The 23,780-nt window shown below is 40.6% G+C and overlaps 1 pseudogene; it reads left to right on the forward strand.

Annotated features, from left to right (window-relative positions):
• LOC132130348 (butyrophilin-like protein 2) overlaps positions 1–23,780 on the forward strand; it is a 51,053-nt pseudogene that overhangs the window by 6,899 nt on the left and 20,374 nt on the right.

The following is a 23,780-nucleotide window of genomic DNA, read 5'->3' on the forward strand; positions in this document are numbered from 1 at the left end:
ATTTATAGCCATACCTTTATATTCAAAGCGACAATGGATATTTTACCTCAGATCTTGAAAATAAAGGAAATAAGAACTTTCAAACTGTGAACTCTAGTTGAAGAAACAGGTGTATTCTATGTCAGAGACTGTATCAGTCACTCAAGTTTGTATTTTTAATGATGTTAAAATGGTATAATATTAATTTTAGTCTAGAAGCTTGTTTCCACTACAGCATAAAAAGGTAACTGCTACTTTTAATCTCACTTTTCTGATTTTTGTTTCTCACAATTGCAAGTTTACATTGTAAGTTTGACTTTTTTTCCCTCAGAATTGCATTTCATAACCACGCAATACCAATTTATAAAGTCAGAATTGAGTGATATAAACTCATAATTGCGAGTACTAAAGTCAGAATTGTGACAAACTCACAAAAAAACTAAAATCTGACTCTATAACTTGCAATTTCAGGTTTATATCATGAAATACTGGGTGGGGGGTTCATAAAAATTATGAAATTTAAACTTGCAATTGAGAGAAAAAAATTCTGAATTCTTAGTAAAATGTTGCAGTTATCATTCTGTGGAATGTTTGTTTTTGCCAGCAAATGACACTAAAATTTAGAAAATGGCTAAACTGCATAATATGTTCTAGTGTAAAAATACCCATGATGCATCTGGATCACACTTCTCGTCTAGTGGTTTTCTGATGACTAAAAAAATGGAAAACATTCATATTTTGGTATATAGATTTTTTTTTGTGTGTGTGTGTGTGTGTAATCAAATTTCCAAACAAATAATTGGACCTGATAATTTTAAAAATAAATAAAGTGTGAATTATGCAGAAATAGAGAATAGTAAGTGAATACATCACTTATTTTGCAGAATATCACATTATTACATTCACATTATTTATTTATTTTTATTTTTAGGGTTGACTGTGCGCAGTCCCTCTGGTCCTCTGGTTGCTTCTCGGGGATCTTCAGTGGTTTTGCCCTGTTATGTTGATGAACTCTTACTAATGAAGGATCTGGAGGTAGAATGGAGAAGAACAGACTCAGAGACTCATGTGGTTCATGTGTATAAAGACGGTCAAGCAGAGTCCCAGCAGCAGGATTATCATGATAGAGCTCATTTCTTTAATGATCAGATTCAACATGGAAAGTTCTCCCTCCGTCTGGACAATCTGAGACATGAAGATGAGGGACCATACAGCTGTACAGTTTCAGCTCAAAGTAATTTGAAACTAAGTGTACTTGGTAAGTGAACAAACACATAAGTGAGATGATGAATGTATGTGGCAATGCTGCTATTGTGAGTGCTGTTCTCACTTTATTCTCAAACGTTTGGGCCAAATATCTAACCACAAAAGATGCATGGACAATATAATAAAAGTATATATATATATATATATATATATATATATATATATATATATATATATATATAGAAACAGTAGAAACAGTACTGTATAGAAACAGTAGTGGTTTTTGGCATGGGCAAACTGGGCAGTCGCCCAGGTGGCATTTTTTCATGATACATGAGGGGTGTTACGAGCAGTTAAAAATAATAATAATAATAATAATAATAATAATAATTCTCTGCGCCACCACCGTGAAGCAGTTTTCTATTATCTATCATTTCACTGTGTGGGGAATTTGGCAAATTGGTGCCCCTGCTTGCTGAGAAAGTGCCGTGCACAGAAGCTGTGTGAGAAGGGGCGCAGCGGTGTCCATGTCATGAATGAAGGGCTAATGTTAATTGGTGGGTATAACATCATAAGTTTGTTAGCTTTTTTGCTATGGTGCTAGCTATATGGTATATATGGTTCGGTTTTAACTCAACGAGCATCACATTTTTTTTTTAACTCAACAAGCATCTGCAACAAAACTGTTACAAGTTCAGTTATTATTTATTTCCATTATTTTGTTAACATTAGGCCCTGTAATTAGCCAACGGAATTTTCAAATCTGTGTAATTATGATTTTAAATCAGGCTACTTTTCAAATTTTATTTCATAAACCAACATAGTCAAAACTATATGGGGTTTCAAATAAAAAAAAAATGACTGTGCAGAACATGTCCACTGTAGAGGTCTTCATGACTTAAATTACGTTTATCAGGCATTTTGGGAGACACAACAAGTGAATATGGAAATAAATTATACATCAATATTCCTATGAAATATTAGATATTAATATTTAAATGATGCCAATGGAGCTCATGGGGGGTCTCGCCCAGGGTGTAATTCAATGTAGAACCGCCACTGTATAGAAAGATGCCTTAAAATGATTTGAAAGGTAAGGAAAATATACTCATTGGCTGTATTAAAGTTTGGGGCTTTTCATAATTAAGATTTAATCAGTTACAATGAAGCTGGTTAAAACATTGTAATTGATTAGACATACTATTGATACATATTTAAAGTTATTACTACACGTTTATTTAAACAATTCTTTTTGTTTTCTCTCTAGATTCATTACACCGTCTTCATCTCTTCCTAGTCTTCTGTCCAAATATAATCATGTTCTTTGCTTTTGTTTTCTGGGGTGTTTCTGAAGGTGAGTGCACCTATTGATGATAAATTACACCGTTTTCTTAATTACAAGAACAAGTGAGCTTATACACTACAATAAAGTTGCGTTTTATATGCAAAGTCATATTTTTAAATAAGGTCTGTTCTCAATAGCTTCACAGTAGTTACTCAAGTACAATGTGTTTTATTTCACTGATGAGTGTTGTGTGTCCTCTGATGATGACAAGTATCTTTCAGCTCGAGATATATATTAGGGGTGGGTTTTTTTGTCAATCTTTCATTTTAAGTTCTGATAGGTCTTAAAAATGAGTACTTCAGTACTAGGGGTAAGGCATGTCTGTCGTAGCGATAATGAAAATATTTCAATAAAAATTACATGAAAATGTTTATCAAAATGACTAGAAAGATACTGCTTTTAGATTATCAATAAATCAATGTTTTCAAAAAAGAAATATCTAAAAGGAATTGCTGCATGAGGTCAATCTGAAAAATAAATTAACATCAGTAAGCCTATTCTACATGACACATCCTATATGAGATTAATCAATATCCTAGATACATAACAAACATAAGATTATGAATTTGTATCTGCACAAAAGACCGCAAATGTAAGTGAACTTGAAATAAGTTACATGCTGTAATCAGAAAGTGTTGTTGCCTTTGTGCTTTCATTGCCAGTGTTATGGGAAGAACGCATCCACATAGAATTCACAACATTATATAGTGTACTATTCATAATGTTACCATATGGCAGATTGCCACTGCACGTCTTGCACTTCACTGTATTTTCATCTTTTTTCATCCTGGCGAATAAAGCTGATTCTGATAATTAAAAAAAAAAATAAAAGTAAAAAAAAATTGACCATCAAAATAATCCAGCTGCATTATTTACTCATGTACTCCGAATAGCACTGTAGTCAATAATTTCATTCCCTATGTTTTAATCATTTTCCAGAATATTTTGTCATATTAGATTAAATACTGACAGATGGTTAGTAGCAGAATATTTAAACTTTTTAATAAATAATAAAACATACTTCTGATCAGTGATTATCCTTGAGATGCAATCAGTGAATCAGATCACTCTTATTAATTAACAGCCAATATATTGTTTTCTGAACACACTGTTAAAGCAATCAGAGTAAATGAAACCAAACAAAACAAGAGTCAACAGCCCAACACTGCTCTGCTGCCATTGAAACACTGACCACCATAATGGTGACTTAACCTGTTTGTCCTAATTTCCATCAGAATTTAATAATCTCATTAACTCCACCACTTCTTCACTCTTATGTTAAGCCAGAAAGTTAGTGATCCTTTATATTTAAGGACATTCTTATGCAAATTATAAGAACATTCATCAAATACTAATGACAATATGTCGTGATTTCATAAACATTTGTTTTGAAAGTATTTAATTCTGACACTTGCATAATATTTACATACATTTAAGAGAAAAGTCAGGAACAGTAACTACATGGAACAGGCTACAAAGCTCTTCCACGTTCCAAGGACATTCTTTTAAAACGGCACACAGAACCTTATTCGTTTGAAGTTAGTTGTGACTCTAAATGTTTAAAGGAGGTGTAAGGAATGTTTTTAAGAACATTTTCTTCCAACAGTACAAGGATGTTTAAAAATGGAAGGAGCATCATGGTTTAATGCTGCATTGTAATCACTGAAGGAACAATGAATTTAAAAGCATATCAAGATTTTGTCATGACATCAGATCATGACTTCAGGCTCTAGAGAGGTTGGGTGAGGCAACAAGACGATGAACTACAGTACAACACAGAAGTAAATCATCTAAAAAAAATGGAAGATATAAAGATCGGAAAACATGAAACAACCCAGAATAGAACTGAACTGAAAAAGATTTGTTGGGAGGATGGCCCATAATTATAACTCTTATAAGCAACAGGAAACTGTTTCGCTGCTAAAGGAGGATCCACAGATTACTAAATTAAAGAGTTCACTTCTCATGATTAATATTGGTTTGTGTTTCAGGGTCTCTGAATGAGTCGGTCTCTTGTTGTGCTCTTTATTTTCTGAGGCCTATCGTTTTGCTTTGGGCGGCTCCATATGTTAAAGAGTTCACATGTAAGACTCATATTTATCAGTTTATTAAAGAAGATCAGAAAAATAATTATAATGCCCAGATATTCAGACTTAATACTGACTCTACAAGTTATTTACCAAAATAAACTTGAATAAAACTTTCATTAAACAGTGTTTTAGGTATTTGCGTTTGTGTTATATGAAATATGGTTGTAATTTTGATATTTTCTTTTTTACAGACAGCAGTAAAAGACGGATTCTGAAATATGGTTATTTTGCCGAATATGTTCCCTTCTCAATTGTTGTTTATTCAGGTAAACAAATACAAATGCCAATTGACCAGATTTATCATAAGCATAATAAAATCAAGCTAACAAAATAAACCCAAACAATGTAATAGTTTAATGTTTCAGATTTTCTGCAGAATATTCAGAATCATATATGCAGAAACATTTAAACCCCTACTAAATTGTCAGCATGTTTTGAAGTTATGACACACATTGCATTGAAAGCTTTCGGTAATGAAACATTTTTTCAGCACAATTTCATGAAAGTCTCAAATGCTTCAGAAAGCCTCGGTTTCTCATCACTATAAAATAATACACGAGATTATCACAACACAAAACCAAGTAAACGGTGACCAGACAAAATGTGTCTGTGAAGAAGCAACTTAAATACATAGACAAATGTGAATTATTAACAATACACAGGTGATGGAGGTTGACTAATAAAGACTAAATGAGACCAGGAACATAACCAAATATGGGCACACAGAAACTAAACCAGAACACAAAAGACAGGAAAACAGAGAAACAAGGTCCATAACAAGACATGGCGTGCCACTTAGATTATAACAGAGAGACTGTCAGTGTAAATTATAAGATTTACACAAAAACCAGTTAAAACACAAATATATTATCATTCTTCTGACCTGCATTTATATATTGTTTGTGCTTCTATTTGATAGTTTTTTATCTCTTCCTTTCTTCTACCTCTATTTAAAACTACTTTGCAAAAAGTTCAGTATTTGTCACAGTGTCTGGTTTGTGTATCCCTGGGTGTCCACTAGAGGTCTCGTTTCCCCATGTTGTCGTCCCACTTCAGGAACTTTATTTCCCTCAAGCCTTTTGTCTGAACTCATCACTGTTTATTGCACACAGCTGTTCCCACTCACATTGTTTGCACCTGCCTATATATACCATGTTTGTTTCAGTCATTGTTATGGAGTCCTTGTTTAATGTCACCCTGTATTTTCATGTTCCCTGGCTTATGTCGTGTTTCTTGTTTTGGACTGCTTACCTGGATTTCAACCTTTGCCTGACTGGATTATTGATTTTGGATTACCCTAATAAACACTGCATTTGGATCTATCTGTTTGTTTGCGTTCCGTGACAGAAGGACACCATCATGCCTAGATCCAGCGGTGTGGGATTTCGAATCCGTTCCCCAGCCACCTTGGAGGAGCGGAGGGGGAGACTCCTGAATTTAACCACCCTTCGTCAAAGGGAGTGTTCAAGTGTTTTGGACCATGGCAGTAGGGCTGGAGTATAATGATGATGCATTGAAGGACTTGTTTAATCACTGCCTTGATGACACTCTGCCTCAATGGGAGATGAAGGGGCTGGAAATCCTGGACTTTTGGGGCTTCACAAGAAACCTACACCATCGTAGTCAACAGGATACACCAGCCACACCCGTCTCTCCAGACAAAATGGCCAACTCTACGCCTTTGTTTCCAGACAAGATGGCCGCCAGCCCCACGCCACTGCACAAGATGGCCGCCAGCCCCGTGCCACTGCACAAGATGGCAGCCACAGTTGATCTTCCAGAGTCAAGTCGGATCCCAGTCGACCTTCCAGAGTCAAGTCGGGTCCCCGTCGACCTTCCAGAGTCAAGTCGGGTCCCCGCCGACCTTCCAGAGTCAAGTCGGGTCCCCGTCGACCTTCCAGAGTCAAGTCAGGTCCCCGTCGACCTTCCAGGGTCAAGTCGGGTCCCTGTTGATCAGGTCCCCATCGACCTTCCAGAGTCAAGTCGGGTCCCCGTTGATCAGGTCCCCGTGAATTTCCCAGAGTCAAGTCGGGTCCCCGTTGATCAGGTCCCCGTTGATTTCCCAGAGTCAAGTCGGGTCCCCGTCGATTTCCCAAAGTCAAGTCGGGTCCCCGTTGTTCAGGTCCCCATCGATTTCCCAGAGTCAAGTCATGCCCCCGTTGATCAGTCAAGTCAGGCCCCCTCGTCACATCCTGTCTGTTGCACACAGCAATGTTCTCTCAGCCTGTTATATTACTGTCAAGGAGACTGTTACTGCTGTGGAACCTCCAGAGGTGGCGGCAACTGCTGCAGAACCTTTTGGAGGCATCAGTAGTATCCATCTATGAACTCACCATCTGCCCTGTCATGGCCATGGAGGCCATCTACTGTCTCATCACGGCCATGGAGGCCGCCATTAACCTGTTCATGTTCTCCGTTTCAGTCCTACCTGACCACACTGGCTCTCCTGTGCAATGGACTCCACTGTACTGGTCCTCTGCTCTGCCTTGCACCGCCCAGGTGTGCTCCAGTTCCACCTGCTCCACCCTGGATTCCTGCTCTGTCGGCACTGCCCTGGCCCCCTGAACTTTCTGATCCACCCTGGCTACCTGCAAACCATCACTTCCTGTCCCTGTTCCCCTCCATGGACCCTGGGTTTATGTCGTGTTTCTTGTTTTGGACTGCTTACCTGGATTTCAACCTTGGCCTGACTGGATTATTGATTTTGGATTACCCTAATAAACACTGCATTAGGATCTACCTGTTTGTGTGCATTCCGTGACAGTATTACCCTGAATTTGACAGATATGTGATAAAAGTCCTGTTTTCAGTAGGGATTCTTACCTGCTTCTGCAAAATAATTTAAGCCTTTCTGTGAATGAGATGAAACTGTGTAACTTTAAAGTGGTCATATGATGCTATTTTATATATGCTATTTATAATTATTATTATAACATTTTGTTGTTGATTTGTATTTTGAATTCTTTCATGATAAACTGCAATTATGACTCAAATCTGAATCAAATATCCAAATCTTAATTGTAGAAAATTTTTTCTCCTGTAGTTTTCAAAGAGATTGGAATAAAACGTGGATGGAAAATTGAATTGTTTGACCTTATGGCTGATATGACCTTCGATATTGTGCCTACATTACAATTCATCCTCCTGTTCTACACTTTTGCATCAATCAGAGAAGGTGAGTTCATATGTATAATGATTTGAAATAATCTGTGTTTATTTCATCTCTGGTGGCATTTTAAAACACTCATTATGACTGATGTTCATCATGATGTTTTGCAATATGCTGTGAATCTGTTGAAATCTTCCACTAATATCCCACATAAATATATCTCTACTGTTTTTAGCATCCATCGTAATTGTAATCTTACCAGTGTTACTGATGATGACAAATGACAGATGGATTTTTAGATTTGGAAGGCAAATATGTAAGTATTTGCTGAATTCTGAACTTATTTCTATTTTAACTGCATCATTATCTCTGTTATATTTGTATATGTTATATCCACAGTGTTTGGAGAATTACAGTAATATGACTTATACTAAGGGGCCATTGAATGCTTGAATTTGCAAAGAGGAAGCCTAATTCACACAAGCTCTCTCTCTCTGTGTCTCTCTCTGTGTCTCGGTCTCTCGCACCCTCTAATAACTAATAACATAATCAGGAGTGCTATGTAATTGTAATGATAAAAGTTCGTATGGCAGAGAAGGAAGGAGACCAGAGTCGGCGTACTGAGGCTCGTGGGAACTTTATTATACTGATCAAAAGAACGGAAAACAAAGTCGCGCCACATGCGCATAAATCATAACATTGATACTTTCAGGCTCTCGCTTTCTGTCGGTCGCTTCCTCCCACGAGTCCTCAGGTCTCTCTTTTGTCTCTGGTTCCCAGCTGGCTTAAATACTGCTTCCCCACGCCAATCACTGCAATGAGAAGCAGGTGTCACTTGTCTCTCACTTAACTCACTTACCACCGCTGATCTCCTCACTCTCTCTCCCGTCGCAGACCTCGCTAAACCACACCTCCCCTGCCACATACCCCCACCGCCCGACTCAGGCCGGGGAGCCATCCGGCCTGCAGCCCCCCGCCATTCCTGGAGAGGAAGTCGGCCACAGCCATCTGCGCCCCTGGCCTGTGAATCACCTTGAACTTAAATGGCTGTAAAGCTAGATACCAACGGGTGATTCACGCGTTGGTATCCTTCATGCGGTGGAGCCACTGGAGGGGCGCGTGGTCCGAGCAGAGGGTGAATTTCCGGCCCAGGAGGTAGTAACGAAGGGTGAGGACCGCCCACCTGATGGCCAAACACTCCTTTTCTATGGTGCTGTACTTAGCCTCTCTCTTATAGAGCTTCCGGCTAATGTACAGCACCGGGCGATCCTCCCCCCCCACCTCCTGGGACAGGACCGCGCCCAGCCCCCTGTCCGACGCGTCAGTCTGCAACAAAAAGGGGAGAGAAAAGTTAGGAGAGTGCAGGAGCGGTCCACCACACAGGGCAGCCTTAACTCGGGTAAAGGCCTGTTGGCACCGCTCCGTCCATTGGACCGTATCTGGTACCTCCTTTTTAGTGAGGTCAGTCAGGGGGCTAGTGAGGTCCGAATAACCAGGAATAAATCTCCTATAATATCCCGCCAGCCCCAGGAACTGCCTCACCTCCTTTTTGGTCTTGGGTCTGGGGCAAGTCGCAATTGCTGCCGTCTTGTCAATTTGGGGACGCACTTGCGCGTGACCCAAGTGGAAGCCCAGATACCTTACCTCCACCCACCCAACCGCGCACTTCTTCGGGTTGGCCGTTAGCCCCGCCCGTCTCAGCGCCTCGAGGACAGCCCTCACATGCTCCATATGCCGCCGCCAGACGCCACTATAAATGATAATATCATCCAGGTAGGCGGCGGCATATGCAGCATGCGGGCGCAGCACTCGATCCATGAGACGCTGGAACGTAGCGGGGGCCCCGAACAAGCCGAACGGAAGCGTCACAAATTGGTGTAAACCAAACGGCGTGGTGAACGGCGTTCACCCTGCGATAGTCCACACAAAATCGCACCGAGCCGTCCGTTTTAGGGACCAAAACAATCGGGCTCGCCCAATCACTGTGGGACTCCTCGATTACTCCTAACCCCAGCATCGCCTCTAATTCTGTCTGAACCACTTTTTTCTTGTGTTCAGGTAGTCTATATGGCCGGCTGCGAACCACCACGCCCGGCTCTGTCTCAATATGGTGCTGAATCAGATTAGTACGACCAGGTAGAGGCGAAAACACGTCTGCAAATTCGGACTGTAACTGTCCAATGTCAGTGAGCTGCGAGGGCGAGAGGTGATCCCCTCCCGGGGCCAGGGTGAGGGATTTTTCTTTAATGATCGCCTCTGGCCCGAGATCCTCCTCTCCGCTCACTGCTGTCACTAGCAACACTGACTCCTCTTCGCTCCATTTTTTAAGGAGGTTGAGGTGGTAAATTTGCCTGGAGTCGCCTCTGTCTGTTCGTACTACTTCATAATTGAGATCGCCTATTCGCTGTGTGACCTCAAAGGGTCCTTGCCACTTTGATAATAATTTGGAGCTGGAGGTTGGCAGTAATACGAGCACTTTATCTCCCAGTGCAAATTCTCGGAGCTTAGTTCCCCTGTTATACAGCTGGCTTTGTCTGCCCTGGGCCTGAAGCAAATTCTCCATTGAGAGCCGCCCCAGTGTATGGAGTTAGGGTTAGGGTTAGGCTCTCAGGTCCATGACATACTGAATTTCATTTTTGCTATCCGAATGTCCGTCCTCCCAAGTTTCTTTCAGGACGTCCAGCACCCCGCGGGGCTGGCGTCCGTAAAGAAGCTCGAAGGGGGAAAACCCCGTGGAGGCTTGGGGGACCTCGCGCACAGCGAATAAGAGGGGCTCTAGCCATCTATCCCAATTTTTCGCGTCTTCTTGTACGAATTTACGAATCATTGTTTTCAAAGTGCGATTAAATCGTTCGACCAGTCCGTCTGTTTGTGGGTGATAGACGCTGGTCCGTACCGCTTTAATGCCCAATAATTCATATAATTCGCGTAACGTGCGTGACATAAACGCGGTGCCTTGGTCCGTGAGAATCTCTTTTGGGATTCCCACGCGGGAGATTTAACGAAACAGGGCGTCCGCCACACTCTTCGCCGAGATATTGCGGAGCGCCACTGCTTCGGGATATCGTGTTGCATAGTCCACTATGACTAACGCAAAACGATGTCCCCGTGCGGATCGTTCTAATGGCCCGATGAGGTCCATACCAATTCGTTCGAAGGGGACCTGCACTAGAGGTAGAGGGCGCAACGGCGCTTTTGGGGTGGCCAGTGGGTTCACCAACTGACATTCCCGACACGACGCGCACCATCTGCGGACGTTCTCCTGAATGCCCGGCCAAAAAAATCGGGTCATTAGACGATTTAGCGTGGCTGTCATACCTAAATGCCCCGCCATTGGATTGCAATGTGCCGCCTGGAAAAGCATTTCCCGACGGCTCTTAGGTACTAATAATTGGGCCGTATCTTCCTTTGTCTGAGCGTCATGGGTCATTCGATACAACCGGTCCTTAATAACGGCAAAATACGGATAAGAGAGCGCGCGGTCAGGATGGAGGACCTGCCCATCGATGGAACGGACCTGCTCGAATGCATGTTTAAGGGTCTCATCCTGGGACTGCTCCAGGGGAAAGTCATCGCGACTGGAAAGGTTTAGCCTCGCCAACTCGCTCGGTTCCCCTGAAGCTTCCCCACTGGGTCCGGGTACAGATTCTCCCACCTGAGCGCACGCCCCGCCAACCGGGCCTCTCTTTTTCCCAGAGGCATCCACTGTTAAACACCCCAATAATTGTTCAAAAGCTGGCCAATTGGTACCCAAGATTAGTGGATGCCGGAGGCGCGGACTAACGGCCACCTCCACATAATGCTTTTGTCCCCTAAATTTGATGCCTATGGTTTTTATGGGGTATTCCACTATATCCCCGTGCACACACCTCACCTTAACCACGCGGCCCGTATCCAATGCCCCGGATTGTATCAGGCTTTGATGGATGGAGGTCTGGTTACAACCTGAATCCACCAAAGCCTGATAGGTACCCCCCTTAATACTCACGGGTATTTGGTACAACCCGACTTGATCGGGGCCAGCCTGCGGGTCGTCCGGGATCCGGACCCACGTCCCCACCTCCATAACCGGGCACCGGTCCACGAAATGGCCCGGATCCCCGCAACGCCAGCAGGCCGGCCCAGGCCGGCCCAGGCCTCCCCGCCACCCTAGTGGTTGGAAGTGGGTCAGGTGATTGACGTGGGGAAGCAGCTGGTAGCTCAGCCAGTCCCTCCCCGTGCGGCGGCCCCATTCCCCTGGCCGGACCCCGTGACATGGCGGCCGGCTCCGTCCCTGCTCTCCAACGGGGTGCGGCCCTCGGTGGCCCCGTGTACCGAGACCTGGGTAAAGGGACAGGCTTTGGAGAAAGAGGAGAGAGAGAGGGGGGAAGAGAGAGAGACAGATGGAAGGGGTTCGCCGACCCCGGAACACGCCGCCAGCTGATCCTCCGCCAGTTGGATGGCCAGATCCAGCGACGCCGGCCGGTGGCACTGGACCCACTGAGCAGTCCTCTTCGGGAGACGTGAGATGAACTGCTCCAGCACCACGGTGTTGATAATGGTCTCGGCGTCGCTTCCTCCGGCCAACAGCCATTTGCGGCAGGAGTCCCGGAGCTGCTGGGCTAAGACAAAGGGCCGGCCCGCTTCGTTCAGTTCTAGCGACCGGAAGCGTTGACGGTGCTGCTCGGGGCTGAGGCCGACCCTTTGGAGCACTGCTCTTTTTAAGTCTGCATATACCAGGAGGTTCTGGACGGGCAGTTGTTGAGCAGCCTTCTGGGCCTCCCCTGACAGCAGCGGAATTATCCGGACCGGCCAGCTGTCCTCCGGCCACCCACACGCCTCGGCTGTCCTCTCAAACAAATCGAGGAACGCTTCCGGATCATCTGTTGGCCCCGTCTTCGTAAGAGGCATGTGGGCAGCAGGGCTGGAACTGGGGGAGGCCGACCTCGTCTGAACCTCCCGGTCCAGCATGCTCCGGAACAGCTCGCGGTCCTCCCGCTGGACCTGCATCATTGCCTGAAACCGATGTTTGTGGTCGGCTCGCAGCTCCAGCAGGGCTTGATGTTGTTCCTGATGCAGGCCCGCGAGCGATGTAATGAGCTCCGCAAACGGCATTCCCGATGATCCTGACGGGGTTTGCATGGCGGCGTCGTTCTCCTTCCTTCCCGGGTTTCGGCACCAGTGTAATGATAAAAGTTCGTATGGCAGAGAAGGAAGGAGACCAGAGTCGGCGTACTGAGGCTCGTGGTAACTTTATTATACTGATCAAAAGAACGTCGCAGACCTCGCTAAACCACACCTCCCCTGCCACAGTAATATATTCCAAAAATTAAGTACTTTTAATTAGATATTCAATTTTAAAATACTCAGAATACAGTTACTTTTTATTGATTACGCATTCACAATATGGCAGTTAAATATTCATAAATTATTTAAATCATGATGATAGATTCAGATGTTTTGTTGTTTTCAGATCACCTTCAAATTTAGTGTCCATATTCCATTTTAACCCCGATTAGCTCTGTTTCAGTCAGTATGAAAGTGTTATTCATGAAAACATTCCCACTCTTGTCTTTTTCCAGGTCCACCTTTGGTCATACGAACAGTGATGTTAATCTTTAGATTTGTGATTAATTCAGTGATGATCATTCTTTACTTTAAGACAGTGGAAAATAAAACAGGTAAGATAATATTTTAAATAGGGTTGGTAAGCGATTAAAATTTGTAATCTAATGCCCCGTTTCCACCGCAGGAACTTTACCCAGGAACTAGGGACTTTGGCCTGGTACTCGGTGTGTTTCCACCGCAGGAACCAGGAACTAAATAAAGTTCTGGGTAAAAAAATGCCCCTCAGAAAGTCCCTGCTGGCGAAGTGGTACTTTTTGGCTGGCTCTGATGTCTCTTTAGTGGTTAAACATATATGTAAAATATAATTTGTTTTGGGTAAATATAACAGGTTATCTTTGGTCTGTATTCAATTTATCTATATGTTAAAATGAAAATAAAAAAGGCGAATCTATATAATATTTCGTTTCATTGTAATGGCTGTATATACACATATCCCTGAACTAAGTACATTTCTGCAGCTGTTATTATGTTTAAATGAAAACGAAAGGAGGCAGTGGTATTTGATATCCGATTTCGTTTTATTGTAAATATACAGAGAGGAAAATTGCAGTAGCCATGGTCAGCTGAGTTCAAGCGGCATTTATTCGGATCATTTTCAAAATATTAGTGTTATTGTGTCATGAAATGTAATTTTAAAAGTATTTCAGGCGAGAATGTATTTTAAAACTCAAATCTGTGGTTTATTTATAAAGACAGCACCTATTTTTGCCGATCTCAGAGACGGTCAGCTCCATGCAATCAGCGAGAGCTCAGTGATCATCTATTTGCCGAGAAGCAGCCTCCCTTCGGCTAGACCTTCTGATATGTGCCGCTGGCTCTGATTTCTCTTTAGTGTTTAAACATAAAATATAATTCAGCTGCGGGGTAAATCTAACAGGTTTTCTTTGGTCCGTATTCAATTTATCTATATGTTAAAATGAAAATAAAAAAGTTTTTATAATATTTTGTTTCATTATAATGGCTGTATATATATATATATATATATATATATACACACATATCCCTGAACTAAGTACATTTCTGCAGCTGTTCTTATGTTAAAATGAAAACGAAAGGAGGCAGTGGTATTTGATATCCTATTTCTTTTTATTGTAAATATACAGAGAGGAAAATTGCAGTAGCCATGGTCAGCTGACTGAAGTTATCAAGTACACTGCTGTTTACAGATTTACCGCACTTGCTCGTCGCGGACATCACACTCCCGAGACGAATGCACAAAGTCTGAACTACCGAGGAGGATGCACATCCAAAATCAGCGTACTTTGTATTGAGAAATGCGCGCAGACCTACGTCACCAGTCTATTTGCCTAATCTTCCCGGTACTTAACACCGCGGTGGAAACGCAGAAAGCAACAGGTCTGGGGGGAAAAAAGTTCCTGGGAAAAAAGTTCCTGGTACAAATGTTCCGGGTAATTTCGGTGGAAACGCGGCATAATTACATGATGTGGTGATTAATATAATTAATCACACATCAAATTTGGAGAAATAACTCCCAAAATATAATTTAAAGTAATTGTTCTGTAAAGCATCAGACATTACAAAAAGTAGGTTCAGCAAGAAATATTTTGTTTTATAAAATTACATATACTCTTTTGTACCATGTGAGTAAATTACAGAATTGTCATTTTTGGTTGGGTGAACTATAACTTTAATTTATTTTCTTAATTTTATTTTTACTATGAAAATATGAAATAATTTCTTTAATGAAATTATACTCTAAATAATAAACTTAAAAAAGGATAGTTCACTTTCAAATTATATTTTGGTATGTTTTAGCTTACCTCAAGGGCATCCAAGATGTAGGTGTGTTTGTTTCCGCAGTAGTTTCCATTTTGATATTTTTAGGTCAAACCGCTCTTGTCTATGACTCATATAATGGAGGTATATGGTCACCATCTCAAAGAGCATGCACAGAGGAGTCCAAATTAAACAATTCCCCATCGTAAGTACACATTGATGACCTAAGACACGAAACGAACGGTTTGTGTGAGAAAACAAACAGTATTTATATCGTTTTTACCTCTTATACACAACCATGTCCAAGTGATCTGAGGGCGCCCGTGCTTCCCGGTGTGTGTGAAGTGTGCGCGTGCTCTGGCTTAGTCTGCGCAAGCGCGGAAAGCACGGGAGTGATCTCTCGTGAGTGTACGTCACTCATTGTTTACTGTTTACCACATGACACGCCACCAATCAGCACTGTCTGAAATATAATGCAGTAATTGTAATTAATTAATTGGTTTATAATGCACCCTATAATCGTTGAGATAATAATACAAATACAACACATTACTCACTCTATTGACAGCGAGCCACTGGCATTGGACGTCGCCTCCAGTTTATACGTGGCAAACTAAACAAAGTAGTTGTGGCATTGCTATGTTCCATTCATGACAACATATGCTCTCCACTTCTGTTGGCATCTCACAACACTTGCTACTAAAACACCACCAATCTCTTGAAGAGATCTCTGTCTCTCTGAGGCTTGAAGACGTGCTGCTGCAGCGGATCGCTCCTGAGTACTTGGTCTGTGTATTCTGGTTCAAATAAATATGGTTGTGAAAAAAATTCAATGTTGTATGTTGATATATAGAAATTGTCTTCCATTGTGATTTCCTGTACGTCTAAATATGTTTAGATCTTCACAGTAAAAGGTAACACTTCCGAAATCTGTGTAAACAATGAGTGATGTACACGCGCGAGAGATGGGGAAATGTTTAATTTGGACTTCTCTGTGCATGCTCTTTGAGATGGTGACCATAGACCTGTATTATATGAGTCACAGACAAGAACGGTTTGACCTAAAAATATCAAAATGGAAACTACTGCGGAAACAAACACACCTACATCTTGGATGCCCTTCAGGTAAGCTAAAACATACCAAAATATAATTTGAAAGCGAACTATCCCTTTAAACCGCCAGTAGGTGGTGGTAAATGTCTTAATGATTAAGTCATCGAGTCATTATTCATTCATTTGATTCATTCAAATGGTTGATTCGTTTAGGAGTGAAATAAAAGTTTCTTTATGAATGGTTCATTGAATCATTAGGCTTGCTCGACTTGAAGCGGATCATCATCATCATACCAATCGGTGTGACATCAAAGTACCGCAAGAGCAGATGACTCCTTGTGCTTTTGAATCGCTCTCACGGTACTTTGATGTCATACACCGATCTGTCTGTGCAGCGCCACTTCAAAGCCAACGCATATGCCAATGGTTCAACGTGCCAAATGATTCACTAAATTCGTTCAAGACATGGATTAAGAATTGAAATGCCGCTGTGAGTTGCTCGGAGATTAACAGTTCTGATTTGTCTTTATCTTCTGGTTGGCAAAATTGAGCAAAACAGACAACATTATATCTAAAATAACACAATATTAACCTCTTAAATTAAATGAACTGTTGTAAAAAATGAGTATCACATTTGCACTAGTGTGATATTGCACTTAGCCCACAGCTCGTGTTATATTTCTTAACTATGTGATGTAAATGAGAATCTCAAACGGGCGTTTTGACCCATATCTTGAATTTTAGGGATATTCTCTAGGCCCCATCATGCAGTAAGTTGTTGTCCTGCCTCATATGAATCATCAAACAATTGTATGAGATGATCCACATAGGTCTGGGGCGGGGCAAGTGTGTTAAATGCGTTCATTTTAATGCATTATTTTTCTGCATACTTAATCTAATTAACACGTTAAATTACCAGCCCTAATTTTAAATAATAATGTATGCAGCTGGTATGCAATATATCATTGTTAAAAGGGTGTATATTTACAGTTTATTTACAGTGTAGGAATATATTGTAAATAATGCAATTTAATGAAAATATGGAGAAGTTATACTATTTTTCTTTTTGATCAACAGATACTATTGGATGGGGCTGCGTGATGGTGTTTATGCAAATAATTTGGGCAATTATAAAGTTTACAGATGAAGATCTTATTTATCTTCGTTTTGATCAGGGTACAGTAATGATCATCTACTTTGAATCTTCTTTGGGTAGTTTTCAATGTGGCTTACTTTTCTCCCATTATCAAATCGGAAACTTTTTTTTGTGTGTGTGCGTGTGTGAGTTTTATGTCCCTAAAGGTAAACTTATGCCATAATTCAGTTTGAACTTTATATTAAATGTTTAAACATGCATTACAGAGGTTCATCGAAGTGTACCTGTGTATCTGTTTGGATCAGTTGGTTTGGTTTTACTGACCTCCACTGCACTATCTGCAGAAATGATACTAAGAGGTAAGTGGATGCAGTGCTTTAGTATTTTAGAAAAAAGAAATTGAGAAATGTTCATAATCCATAAAGTAAACGTATACTTTACATGTCAGATATATGTACTATCTAATGTGCATAAATTAGTCAGAAGTCATTTTAGTCTTGAGTGACTGGATACAGAAATAGTTGAAGTGTCTCAAATTCAGACTTGTTTTAATCAGACTCATGAGCTGAATTCATCTGTATTTAGCTGGAGCTATTACAGTACAACTGCATTACTTTTTTCGACAGTGATAAGATTATATAGATAGATAGATAGATAGATAGATAGATAGATAGATAGATAGATAGATAGATAGATAGATAGATAGATAGATAGATAGATAGATAGATAGATAGATAGATCTATATAAAACACAGACACGCATCTCTTCTTTTTCAGCTAATGGTGATCATACAGTTGGAGATTTGAGATTCATTGTCTTTCCTTTAGAATCTTTCTTCATCCTTTGTGTGCTAATTTCAGCACACATTCCACCTAGTGAGTATAACCCAAAATTGTCTCCATTACGAACCATTAGTTTAAATTTACATTATATGAACTAATCCATAGGTTTCTTGTCTAAAGTTTGAATTAATTTAACAATAGTGGCCTATGGCTGTGTGAGCCTTGGCCACCACGCCAAGCAGCTTAACAATAGTGTGCCATGACTATATGAGCCTGTGCTACCCGGCCGATTGGCTTAACTTGAATTAGACGCGCACTGCGTACTGTTTAATAAACAAAATGTATGTGTTGCAATCCGTTAGAAGAGACCCCAGCACCCACCTGAGCAAATATCAATTTAGTAACTGCGGTTACTTTCTCCACTTCAGTCCCAGCAGCAGCATAACAGCTTGTTTATTCATGTTTGTACAATGATCAGACGGCCAAAGTTAATCCCCATAAAAAGGCAAACAAGAATGCTTAATTAATTTAACCCATTTCATGTTCGTTACAATTGGTGTGTCCTCAGAGCGATTACATATGCTGTAAACCGCGTTTTGCTCAAGTTGTATAAGCACAGATGCCTAATGCTGCTGCTAACATGCTTAATAATCGCTCATGCATACAATGCAAACTACTAACATGACAGTTAGTATTTTTTTTATACAGACAGTCATATTTTTTTGAAGCACCCCTGTTAGCATTCCATTGACTCCCATTCATTTTGGCGTCACTTTGACAGCGAATAACTTTACATCTGAGGCGTTTAAAGACTCCATTTGTCCATTAATTATTTCTAAAGAAACACGAAAATGTATAAAAGGCTCCATTACCTTATGCACAGGAGGAGAAGCTCGAAGACAATCTTTTACTGCCTATGAGGCTATCAGGGGGACGTGGAGGCATAAAGTCAAGAGAGATAATTAATCAGAATACTTACCAAAATGTGCTCCTATTCATGCCCGTCTTCTCTGGAAGATTCGGTGGGTGATCCAGATTTCTTTTGGAACAGCGATTAGAAGATGTACATGTTGCTCACGTGACATTTACGTCATGAAGCTCAGTTTGAGTCTGCGCAGTACGCCCGACCCCCAGGAAGTGCGTGCTTCTAATAAAGATCTTCACTGCGATACTGTAAAGTGATGAAACTATGGCACCGTGTGCTTTTTTAAAAACCATTTTCGTAGAATTCACATATATTGTTGGCTTGGGAAATATGTAAATGTGCATGGCTAGTGGTCGCAGATGTATCCCTTCTAGCCTTAACAACAAATCAGACTGGAGAGCAGACTAACGTCGGTTGACTTACACTTGAAAAATGGTTGAACAATACAGTGATTTCTCACAACACATTAAAGAGCCACAAAACAATATTTGTTTTAATTTTTTTTTAAATCACACAGTTTTAAAGCTGAGACCTTGTTTCATATCAGAGTTAACCATAGACTGTAAAAAAGATGGATGATGCATTTCCCCTTCCTTCTACTATAGAAAAGTGAAGCCAAAGCATTTCAGTATGGCCGCTGCCATGTTGTGTAAATGATGTCATGTGGTGTCAGAGTCTGCAAATAGAGATTGGTCTGGAGCCAGAGTCTGCACAGTTGTGTTGTGAGGTGGAGCATTGGTATCAAAATCCTGCAGACCCAATCAACCATAATGACATGCCCTGTTTTTATATCATTAAATCATATTTTATATTATTACATTAAATTAAAACTGGCTAAAATCAAACATCACAAAAAAAAAAAGCTATCGAACATATATCATATATTTTGACTCGATTCCCATTCGTTTACATGGAGAGGGATGGGTTTTTGACATGTACTGCAGTCAGCCAACGACGGGCAATCAAAGGACCAGCAGCTTAAATTTTCAGGATGTGTCAAAGTCAAAGTCACCTTTATTTATATAGCGCTTTAAACAAAATACATTGCATCAAAGCAACTGAACAACATTCATTAGAAAAACAGTGTGTCAATAATGCAAAATGACAGTTCATCATTGAATTCAGTGATGTCATCTCTGTTCAATTAAATAGTGTCTGTGCATTTATTTGCAATCAAGTCAACGATATCGCTGTAGATGAAGTGACCCCAACTAAGCAAGCCAGAGGCGACAGCGGCAAGGAACCGAAACTCCATCGGTGACAGAATGGAGAAAAAAACCTTGGGAGAAACCAGGCTCAGTTGGGGGGCCAGTTCTCCTCTGACCAGACGAAACCAGTAGTTCAATTCCAGGCTGCAGCAAAGTCAGATTGTGCAGAAGAATCATCTGTTTCCTGTGGTCTTGTCCTGGTGCTCCTCTGAGACAAGGTCTTTACAGGGGATCTGTATCTGGGGCTCTAGTTGTCCTGGTCTCCGCTGTCTTTCAGGGATGTAGAGGTCCTTTCTAGGTGCTGATCCACCATCTGGTCTGGATACGTACTGGATCCGGGTGACTGCAGTGACCCTCTGATCTGGACACAGACTGGATCTGGTGGCTACGGTGACCTCGGAACAAGAGAGAAACAGACAAATATTAGCGTAGATGCCATTCTTCTAATGATGTAGCAAGTACATAGGGTGTTATGGGAAGTGTTTCCTAATTAATGCAGCCTAAAAATCCTTTAACGGATTTGGATATTAAAAGCATATTAGTATGTTATGTGTAAGCCAGGTTAAAGAGATGGGTCTTTAATCTAGATTTAAACTGCAAGAGTGTGTCTGCCTCCCGAACAATGTTAGGTAGGTTGTTCCAGAGTTTAGGCGCCAAATATGAAAAGGATCTGCCGCCCGCAGTTGATTTTGATATTCTAGGTATTATCAAATTGAGTTTTGAGAATGTAGCGGACGTAGAGGATTATAATGTAAAAGGAGCTCATTCAAATACTAAGGTGCAAAACCATTCAGGGCTTTATAAGTAATAAGCAATATTTTAAAATCTATACAATGCTTGATAGGGAGCCAGTGCAGTGTTGACAGGACCGGGATAATATGGTCATACTTCCTGGTTCTAGTAAGAACTCTTGCTACTGCATTTGGGACTAGCTGTAGTTTGTTTACTAAGCGTGCAGAACAACCACCCAATAAAGCATTACAATAATCTAACCTTGAGGTCATAAATGCATGGACTAACATTTCTGCATTTGACATTGAGAGCATAGGCCATAATTTATATATATTTTTGAGATGGAAAAATGCAGTTTTACAAATGCTAGAAACGTGTGAAGCACACCCGGAAGTAACCTGCTCTGTCAAAGGACGTGATGTGTGGCCAAGTATGGTATCCCATACTTGGAATTTGTGCTCTGCATTTAACCCTTCCAAGTGCACACACACACATACACACTGTGAACACACACCCGGTGCAGTGGGCAGCCAATGTTGTGGAACCTGGGGTGCAGCTGGGGGTTTGGAGCCTTACTCAAGGGTCTCACCTTAGTTTTGTTATTGAGGGTGGAAGAGAGCACTGGTCGGGTTGATTTTTTTTTGTGTGTTCTACTTAAAATATTATTTTCAAAGGTCTGGGTGTACAGTGTTGAACTTGAACGGAGAATTATCAGATCCACTAATGTCTTTTGTCCCTGTTTTCTGACCTCACAGAGTTCGTAAACTTTCTGCAGTCTTGTCAGGTTAGTATCATTTGTAAAGCTACGCTTATTTAAGATTTACATTTAACCTTCAAAATCAAGAGACTTTTTACTTTGTACTAAATAATTCTCCAAAAGTATGTGGATACTGTTTAAATGACATGTCTTGTCCTGAACAGAATGCAGTGAGATCTAAACGAGTCCACACATCACAGCAGAACCAGAACACAGCAGAAAAGACTGAAGATCAGAATGAAACTCAGGCTGATTCAGTGGTATCACAAACATGAGGGACTGGTTTCCTAAATTACATTGAGTTACAATAACTGGATGTCTCTGATTTCTTGTACCAAATTGTACGGGAGCAAGGTCTCTTTGTTCATTACAGAAACGAGGGTGTGTTTTCTAGACATATTGTAATGTCATTAAATAAGCTAATTATGAGAAAAGACCGCAACTTTATTTACAAGTAAAATGATGACTCAGAATATCCATGTTTTTTTTTTCTGACAGAGCAAACAGCCTAAGTAAACTTCACATGCTATACACAGCAAAATCCCCAGTGTTAATTTAACAGTCTGAGTGTGGACTCATATAAACACTGAAGCAGTGTTAAAAATAATACTGAAGCAGAGTTGAAGTTAATGAAATAATTACGTTAATTGTTAATTGAGTTATGATTGACCATTATTGAAGACACCTGGTGTTAACAAGCAGAATCACCAAACAAGAAAATCACAATTTGTGTGTCACCATTATAGTGGTCAGTGTTTGATTTAGTTGGGATCTTGAACCTTCAGTTATTTACTTTAGACTTTGTGGGGCTGTGGTAACAGAATTATAATATACAGACCAGAGCAAAGGCAATCATGTGTGCTATTGATTGTGGTTTGAACTAATTCTCATGGAGTGACCTGAATGCGTGAGTTCAGGTTTCTTTAATGTATACATAAATTAAGTGGGGGGAAAAGATAGCAATCCATCAATTTTGGCATAATATGACATGTTTTTAAAAGTTAGTTCTACACAAAGAAAAAAATTCTTTAGTTTAGACACAAAGACATCAAGAATCAGCATGAGCATCACAACAATGGTGACCATCAAAAAAGCATGTTGTAGCCAATAAAAACTCATCCATGGCTCCCATCATGCATTGCGGCATGAATAAATTATGAGCTGAACTGTTTTTTTTACTTTTTATTCTAACTATATTTTATTTTTGCTGTTTTTATGTGAATTTTTAATATCTAGTTTTGTGATGTTCAGAGTAGATCTGTTTATCTGGATATGCTGTTTGTCACTGTTGTTGAGATTCATACGCTGATTCTTGTTATCTGTGTGTGCCTAAAATAAAGACTCTTTAATTAAAAAAAAAATAAAATCAGAATCACTTGCAAGGGATGGCTACAAAATGTATCGAAAATGCAGACGCTTTCATTGTGGAACCAAAGCTGTTACAATCAATAGTTTTATTTAGAGAAAACACTGTAAATGACTTCAGTAACTCAGGTCAAACAACAATTACATTAAAACATAATCATCACCACCCGATGACTTTTGTTCTTGGTTTGCCAAACAAATTTTAAAATTAAAAAGCCACAAGCCAAGATCACAACTAAAGCTAACACTGACCACTATAATGGTGATACACAAATTGTGATTTTCTCGTTTGGTGAGTCTGCTTGTTAACACCAGCAGAGGTGGAAAGAGTACAAAAATATTCTACTCAAGTAAAAGTACCATTACATTAATGAAATTTTACTTAAGTACAAGTAAAAGTACCAGTCTAAAAAATCAACTCAAGTAAAAGTAAAAAGTAGCTCATTTAAAATTTACTCAGAGTAAAAATTACTTAGTTACATTTTAACAGTGGGAGGGAGTCAAAAATGGGACAGGCCAAGGGTGTCAAACTCCTGCACAGTCCTGCACAGTTTAGATATAACCCTAATTAAACACACCTGATCCAGCTAATCTAATCATTTAGGTTTATTTGAAAACTACATGATATGTGTGCTGGAGCAGGGTTAGAACTAAACTATGGCTATGGCCCTCCAGGAACTGAGTTTGACACCCCTGGGATAGGCCTATTAATCTCAAACTAGTTGTTTTTAATTAAAGGAATCAGTTATTTAGAATAATAAAACATTTGGGCTGTTACCAGGCAAATC

This window comes from Carassius carassius, chromosome 1 (genome assembly GCF_963082965.1).
Source record: "Carassius carassius chromosome 1, fCarCar2.1, whole genome shotgun sequence".
In the NCBI taxonomy this organism is placed as follows: domain Eukaryota; kingdom Metazoa; phylum Chordata; class Actinopteri; order Cypriniformes; family Cyprinidae; genus Carassius; species Carassius carassius.